Here is a 6,718-nt window from a genome sequence, read left to right on the forward strand (position 1 = left end):
TTCTAATATCAAGAATAGTCCAAGGTAGGGAAAATTATAGACATCTTCATACACTATAACTTTTAAAGTTAATTTAAGCAGGACTATATTTGCTGGCATTTCATCTCTAAACTTATAAATTGTTATAGTATTTTTATATCACTTCTATTAAATTTATAGGATAAGCATATATAAAATATAAATATAAAAATACACTATACATATTATTAAATATATAACATTATCTGAAGCGCTAGAGGAGAGAAATCTGAAATCAGTTTCACTAGGCTGAGGTCAAAGTGTTGGCAGAGCCATAACCTCTCTAGAGACACAGAACCAATTCCTTGCCTCTTCCAGCTCCTGGTGGTTGCCTGTATTTCTTGGCTTGTGGATATGTTAACTCCAATCTCTGTGTTTGTGGTCCCACTGTCTTCTCCCCTTCTTTGTGTGCATTTAGGGCCCAGACAGATAATCCAGAATGATGTTCCATTACAAGACCTTACACTTAATCATAATGTGAAACCCTTTTTTGTTGCTGTTGTCAAAGGACATTCACAGACTCCAGGAGAAATTAAGACAAGGAAATCTTCTTTTGGGGGGCCATTATTCAGCCTACCACACATTTCCATTTAAATTATATTCTTATTAGGATATAAGAGTACGTAAGCACATTTTGCCTCTACAGAGACAAGTAAGCATGCTTTTATTGCAATATATGAATTAACGGAAGTGATACAAAAGGGAAATTATAGATAGCTTTTTTTTTTTTATTTTTTATTTATTTTCAGCGTAACAGTATTCATTGTTTTTTCACCACACCCAGTGCTCCATGCAATCTGTGCCCTCCCTAATACCCACCACCTGGTTCCCCCACCCTCCCACCCCGCCCCTTCAAAACCCTCAGGTTGTTTTTCAGAGTCCATAGTCTCTCATGGTTCACCTCCCCTTCCAATTTCCCTCAACTCCCTTCTCCTCTCCATCTACCCTTGTCCTCTATATTATTTGTCATGCTCCACCAATAAGTGAAACCATATGATACTTGACTTTCTCTGCTTGACTTATTTCACTCAACATAATCTCTTCCAGTCCTGTCCATGTTGCTACAAAAGTTGGGTATTCGTCCTTTCTGATGGAGGCATAATACTCCATAGTGTATATGGACCACATCTTCCTTATCCATTCATCCGTTGAAGGGCATCTTGGTTCTTTCCACAGTTTGGCGACCGTGGCCATTGCTGCTATAAACATTGGGGTACAGATGGCCCTTCTTTTCACTACCTCTGTATCTTTGGGGTAAATACCCAGCAGTGCAATTGCAGGGTCATAGGGAAGATCTATTTTTAATTTCCTGAGGAATCTCCACACTGTTCTCCAAAGTGGCTGCACCAGTTTGCATTCCCACCAACAGTGTAAGAGGGTTCCCCTTTCTCCACATCCTCTCCAACACACGTTGTTTCCTGTCTTGCTAATTTTGGCCATTCTAACTGGTGTAAGGTGGTATCTCAATGTGGTTTTGATTTGAATCTCCCTGATGGCTAGTGATGATGAACATTTTTTCATGTGTCTGGTAGCCATTTGTATGTCTTCATTGGAGAAGTGTCTGTTCATATCTTCTGCCCATTTTTTGATATGATTATCTGTTTTGTGTGTGTTGAGTTTGAGGAGTTCTTTATAGATCCTGGATATCAACCTTTTATCTGTACTGTCATTTGCAAATATCTTCTCCCATTCCGTGGGTTGCCTCTTTGTTTTGATGACTGTTTCTTTTGCTGTGCAGAAGCTTTTTATCTTGATGAAGTCCCAGAAGTTCATCTTTGCCTTTATTTCCTTCGCCTTTGGAGACATGGAACCTTCTCCAGAATAGACCACATACTGGGTCACAAATCAGGGCTCAAACGATACCAAAACACTGAGATTATTCCCTGCATATTCTCAGATCACAATGCTTTGAAACTGGAGCTCAATCACAAGGAAAAGTTCAGAAGGAACTCAAATACCTGGAAGCTAAAGACCACCTTGCTTAAGAATGCTTGGATCAACCAGGAGATCAAAGAAGAACTTAAACAATTTATGGAAACCAATGAGAACGAAGACACTTCACTCCAAAACCTATGGGATACAGCAAAGGCGGTCCTAAGGGGGAAATTCATAGCCATCCAAGCCTCCCTCAAAAAAATTGAAAAATCCAGAATACACCAGCTGTCTCTACACCTTAAAGAACTGGAGAATCAACAACAAATCAAACCAACTCCACACGTAAGAAGGGAAATAATCAAGATTAGAGCAGAGATCAATGAGGTAGAAACCAGAGATACAGTAGAACGTATCAACGAAACTAGAAGCTGGTTTTTTGAAAGAATCAATAAGATCGATAAACCATTGGCCACACTAATCCAAAAGAAAAGAGAGAAAGCCCAAATTAATAAAATTATGAATGAAAAGGGAGAGATCACAACTAACACCAAGGAAGTAGAAACAATCATCAGAAGCTATTATCAACAGTTATATGCCAATAAGCTAAGCAACCTAGATGAAATGGATGTATTCCTGGAAAACTATAAACTCCCAAAATTGAACCAGGAAGAAATTGACAACCTGAATAGACCGATATCTAGTAACGAGATTGAAGCAGTGATCAAAAACCTCCCAAAAAACAAGAGCCCAGGACCTGACGGATTCCCTGGGGAATTCTATCAAACTTTCAAAGAAGAAATAATACCTATTCTCCTGAAGCTGTTTCAAAAAATTGAAGCAGAAGGAAAACTTCCAGACTCTTTTTATGAAGCCAACATCACCCTGATCCCCAAACCAGGCAAAGACCCTACCAAAAAGGAGAATTTCAGACCGATATCACTGATGAATATGGATGCTAAGATTCTCAACAAGATCCTAGCAAACAGGATCCAACAGCACATTAAAAAGATTATCCACCATGACCAGGTAGGATTCATCCCTGGGTTACAAGGATGGTTCAACATTCGCAAATCAATCAATGTGATAGAACAAATCAATAAGAGAAGAGAGAAGAACCACATGATCCTCTCCATTGATGCAGAAAAAGCTTTTGACAAAATCCAGCATCCGTTCCTGATTAAAACGCTTCAAAGTATAGGGATAGAGGGAACATTCCTGAACTTCATCAAATCTATCTATGAAAAACCCACAGCAAATATCATCCTCAATGGGAAAAAGCTTGCAGCCTTCCCATTGAGATCAGGAACACGACAAGGATGCCCACTCTCACCACTCTTGTTCAACATAGTATTAGAAGTCCTAGCAACAGCAATCAGACAACAAAGAGAAATAAAAGGTATCCAAATTGGCAAGGAAGAAGTCAAACTCTCTCTCTTCGCAGATGACATGATTCTTTATATGGAAAACCCGAAAGACTCCACCTCCAAACTACTAGAACTCATACAGCAATTCAGTAATGTAGCAGGATACAAAGTCAATGTCCAGAAATCAGTGGCTTTCTTATACACTAACAATGAAAATACAGAAAGGCAAATTAGAGAATCGATTCCATTTACTATAGCACCAAAAACCATAAGATACCTCGGAATAAACCTAACCAAAGAGGTTAAAGATCTGTACTCGAGGAACTACAGAACACTCCTAAAAGAAATTGAAGAAGACACAAAAAGATGGAAGACCATTCCATGCTCTTGGATGGGAAGAATAAACATCGTTAAAATGTCTATACTGCCCAGAGCAATCTATACTTTTAATGCCATTCCAATCAAAATTCCACCAGTATTTTTCAAAGAGCTGGAGCAAATAATACTAAAATTTGTATGGAATCAGAAGAGACCCCGAATTGCTAAGGAAATGTTGAAAAACAAAAATAAAACTGGTGGCATCACGTTACCTGATTTCAAGCTTTACTACAAAGCTGTGATCACCAAGACAGCATGGTACTGGCATAAAAACAGACACATGGACCAGTGGAACAGAGTAGAGAGCCCAGATATGGACCCTCAACTCTATGGTCAAATAATCTTTGACAAAACAGGAAAAAATATCCAGTGGAAAAAAGACAGTCTCTTCAATAAATGGTGCTGGGAAAACTGGACAGCTATATGTAGAAGAATGAAACTTGACCATTCTCTTACACCGTACACAAAGATAAACTCGAAATGGATAAAAGACCTCAACGTGAGACAGGAATCCATCAGAATCCTCGAGGAGAACATAGGGAGTAACCTCTTTGATATCAGCTATAGATAGCTTTTTGATTGAAATCTCTGTAAAAGAATCTGTAAGCCAAGAATTGGTTGCCTGATTTTCTTTTCAGAATATTACCCTTACAATCTATATGCTAGAACGAAAAACAAGAATTTATATTTATTTAAGCAAAGTTCATTTACCTGCTAACTGAGGCTGAACATATAACCTTTTCTTTGCAGAATAAAACTGACAGTTTTTGCTGTAATTACACCCCATCTTCTATGAGATTACTTCACAAGCGGTTGGATGTGTGTACAACATGCTAGCAAAATACAAGAAATTTATAATACTTGTTTTACTCCTAATGTGCAAACCACTTATAGTAGTTAACGTGAAGGTTAAACTGTGTTAACAGAGGTTCCAAATTTAATGTCTTAAAGAAAATAATTATTTATTGACTTATGCTGTAACAAATGTATGGTGACAATCCTGGTTGGTGAATGGCTTTGTTCCACATGGTATTCTGGGAATCTGTTTTCATCTGGTTGTTTGGGCTTCTCCTAAAGTGTTGAACTCATATGCGTGGTACATAAGCATATTCATTTTCCTGTGTAAGGGAGGAAGAAAGAGAACATGGAGGAAGGCCATGCAATTTTTTAAGCCCCAAAATAGAAGTGGCACCTGCCATTTTCCTTTATTCTATTAGTAAGGCTTTATCCCACAGCCACATTTAATTGTAAAAGTTGCTGAAAATTGTCTGTACTTGAGCAGCTGCGTTCAGCTGCAGTTGTCTTACTGTGAAAGACAATATATTTTGTTTTCAATTTTATTTTCCACAATCTCTACAACAGATGGCAAAATATGCAATATGTTTGGCCATGTGGATGTCTACCCATTAGTTAGTAAAAATGGACAGAGAATTTGAAAATGATTGATTATCTGCCTTTAAGACAAAGGTTTAAGTCAAAAGTTGTATGGAGAAGAGTGCCAGGGAAGCTCAGTCAGTTGGGTGACTGGCTCTTGTTTTGGGGGCTCCCGTGGGGTCATGATCTTGGTGTCATGGGATCAAGCCTCATGGGCTTTGTGGTCAGTGGGGAGTTCAGCTTGGTGTTCTCTCTCTCCCTCTCCTTCTACCCCTCCTCCTGCTTGTGTGTGCTCACTCACTCTTTCTCTAGAATAAGGTAAATAAATCTTAAAGAAAAAGTCATATGGAGATATTGTGTTAGGGAAAACATTAAAATAACATTCATTAACATTTTAATTTATTTGTTCAATTACTTTTACACCAACTATAGGTCCTCAGGACATAAAGAGCAATAAGACTTTTCCTGAACACAGGAAATTCGCAGACTGACCATCAAGATAGTCTAAAATGAAATAAAATTCACTAAAAGTAGATGATGTAATCACATGAGAGTCATAATCCAAAAGAGAAATTAGAAGTATTTTCAAAATGAAAGAGAATGTTATTTTTAACTCAGTTCTGGGACATTTCATTGATATTGCATGCAGACTCCCTTTTTGTAGTAAAAGTTGACCAATTAATCTCAATTTCTGGACAAAATTTTCAAGAAATACTGGGCTTTCAGTTATAACGAGATGGCTTTTAAACCAGTGTTTTAGTAACAGTGACTAAAAGTGTTGATCTTAAAAATATTTCTTACGTGGATTCATAGAAGATGGCATGGGTATGGGAAAATTGAGAGAGGAATTTCCTAAGCATGCAACTGAGACAACAAAATGACATCAACCCAAATAAATTTCTTGTATAATATTCCCATAAGTCCAGAAACATAAATTATCATGCCTAGGTGTAAGCCACTTCTCCAAGTTGAATTTCCTCCTTTTGACAAATTCAATACCCTTCAGGACCTTACGATGTTCTGGGTGCAAACTCATTTCTCTCTAAGAGATGTTCTCCAATGGGTAATTTCTTTACTATGTACTTAGGAACACAGTCCTTATAAAATATTTTATAGAAGTCTATATAAAAATATAATCACTACTATGGTTTGTGTATAACTATTGACCTGTACAAAATAATATCCCATATCTTGTTTCATTCAATCCTCTGAACAGTCTTATGACCTGAGCATTAATATCCTAATATTGCAAAGAGGAAACCCAGATTCAGAGAGATTGTTAGTTCATCTACCAGATAGCCAGTAACTAGCAGAACTTTGACTTCATGGGCCTGCTAGCTCCAAAACCTGCCAGCATTATTTTGTCAGTGTTTGATCAAATCATATTTAGTGTGTAAATATTTATTAATGTTTCAAGGTGCTCTGTGTATGCTTATGTGTGTATGTGAATCTTCTGCTAAAATGTTAGCTACTTGAAGCTCATGTTCTTTTATTTTTTTTAATGTCTGAACAGTTCCTAATGCAGGATTCTGCATACTCAATAAATATTCATTAAAGTACATTGTTTAATCTCATTAAATTATGTTCAATTTATATAATTCTCTAGTTCTCATGCTATTGAGATTCATCTTTACAAAATCAATGACTGAGACCTTAACAAAGTCTTTCACTATAAATGCATTCATTATATGTTCCTTTGTGGGATGATA

This window comes from Martes martes (assembly GCF_963455335.1).
Source record: "Martes martes genome assembly, chromosome: 1".
Classification (NCBI taxonomy): Eukaryota; Metazoa; Chordata; class Mammalia; order Carnivora; family Mustelidae; genus Martes; species Martes martes.